This window comes from Boleophthalmus pectinirostris, unplaced genomic scaffold, assembly GCF_026225935.1.
Source record: "Boleophthalmus pectinirostris isolate CB_2022bp ecotype Guang Dong unplaced genomic scaffold, ASM2622593v1 HiC_scaffold_4, whole genome shotgun sequence".
Classification (NCBI taxonomy): Eukaryota; Metazoa; Chordata; class Actinopteri; order Gobiiformes; family Gobiidae; genus Boleophthalmus; species Boleophthalmus pectinirostris.
The window spans coordinates 6,094,179-6,096,337 of record NW_026571353.1 but is presented as its reverse complement, the minus strand read 5'-3'; the positions used below and the strand labels follow the sequence as shown (position 1 = coordinate 6,096,337).

General features: G+C 39.7%; 1 pseudogene; it reads right to left on the bottom strand.

Moving 5' to 3' along the window:
- Positions 1-395: 395 nt before the first annotated feature.
- On the bottom strand, positions 396-513 carry LOC129411413 (5S ribosomal RNA; annotated as a pseudogene).
- Positions 514-2,159: the final 1,646 nt, after the last annotated feature.

Here is a 2,159-nt window from a genome sequence, read left to right as displayed (position 1 = left end):
TTCATATTCCAAAGGCTGATCCGGATCTGATCCAGAAGACTGATTTTATCGCAATTTATATAAAGAATGGGGGTAGTCCTTGGCGGAGGTCTGCGCTCTCTGACTGCTTTTCTAGTTTATATAGCACTTTTCACAGACATATGTCACAAAGACGCTTTACAGAGCATTTTTCATAGATTCGTTATTCTTTTTTCCCCATATCCGGCGGTGGTAAACTACTATTGTAGCTACAGCTGCCCTAGGGCACACTGACAGAAGCGCGGCTGCCATGCCAATCGGCGCCATCGGACCCTCCGACCACCACCATCACTCACGCACACACCACTTTCATACTAGGCAATGTGGGTGAAGTGTCTTGCCCAAGGACACAACAACAGTTTTTTGTGACTAGCGCCCCCCTGTGGCTCCTGATTTTCCCAGTGGTCTCCCATCCAAGTACTAACCAGGCCCGGCCTTGCTTAGCTTCTGAGATCTGACGGGATCAGGCTTTGACAAGTCGGTATGGCCACATCATTGGTGCACCACTCCCCTCCCTGCAAGATATATACAGCACCCGCCTCACCCACACGTACGTCACCCGCCTCACCTGAAAAGCCATCACAATTATGAGTGATTTAAGTCACCTCACACACAATCTTTTCAGCCTTCCACTCTCTGGGAGGAGCTACAGAAGCCTCAGTTCCCGCACCACCAGACTCACTAACAGCCTCATGCACCAGACTGTTAGGATGCTGAACTCTCTCCTCTCTCAAACAACCAGGCGGCAAGAAAGTTAGGAATCTGTGTCTCCCCAAAGACACTTGGACTTTTCCATTTATTATTTACTTACACACTGGCAATGAGGAACACGATATTGATTCTTCATTTGTTTCGTATGAATAATTCACAATAAACTTTTTGAACTGAATTGAATTGAAGATGGAACAGAGTTTTCAGTTTGAGAGAAGAACTCAGCCTCAATCTGCAGGGTTTGTGTGTTAAACATGTGAATGAAACAAAACATAATTCCAGGTCTGTTTGTGCTGAGAAAACTACATTAGATTAGAATATAAAATAGTGTAATACGGGCACTTTAATGTATCATCTGAAGCGCCTAATTTCCAGATGGGAAGATTTCACCGACCAATCTCGCCATGAAATTTTTAATAGCTCCCACTGTGTCTAACAGAAGGAACTAATGCTAAAAGATTAAACAATTTATAATATTATTTAAAAACATTTAATTGGTAGACATTAGTGAAGAGTAGACTTAATGAAGAGTTATAAATAAAATATCCAAGAGTAATGTTGTAATACCCAATTTGAGCTCGTCTGATTGGACCTGCTCTGCTCTCACCAGTGTGAAACTAAAGTGAATACATTTTAATGAGGACTTTTTAAAACGAAAATCATGTGAAATGTTTTTAAATGTTAACTGCATCTAAATGTGTATTCACTGATACATAATTCACATTATTTGATAAAAATGGATACAGTAATTATAAAAGTTATGATTTTAAGATATTATTGTTACAGATGTGAGTAAAGTCACCAATTGACTATTAAACTATTAAAACTAGACAAACACATCTCGTATCTGAAGTAAATGAATTTTAAATTAAGATTTTGGTAGTTATATCTGACTGTAGGAGTAGGTGGAAAGTAAAAATTCGAAAGTACAAGCAGAATTTTGTTAAAACCTTAAATTAAACACTTAATAATTACTTGAAATTACTTAAAGGTGCATTGTGTAACTTTTCTGTTGGAGGCTTCATCAAATGCTTTTCCCCATGGAGATGTTCTTACTTTGTTTCAAATGTTGCACAGTATGGCATTAAACTTTTCGATCTTCAGGGAGACCAAACAGAATGTTTGTTTTTTTAGGTATTTTTGAGCTGTAATTGAATAAATGTAAGGTAAAGCTGTTTAATCTCACACTGTGGAACATTCCAGGCAAAAACAAATAACATAACCGCATGTGATGGATAACCAGGCTGGCGCCACTTAGTGCCTCCAATCAATTTCATTTCTCTCCAGCGACTAGGTCAGGAATTGGAATACACTAGACGGTTTGCAAGAACCCCGGAAGTTGTAGACCGTGCATTGGCCAATCAGCTGTGAGCTGAGAAGCCATGACGTCAAACTCAAGCACCTGTCTGCGGTCAAGATGGATGTAGACG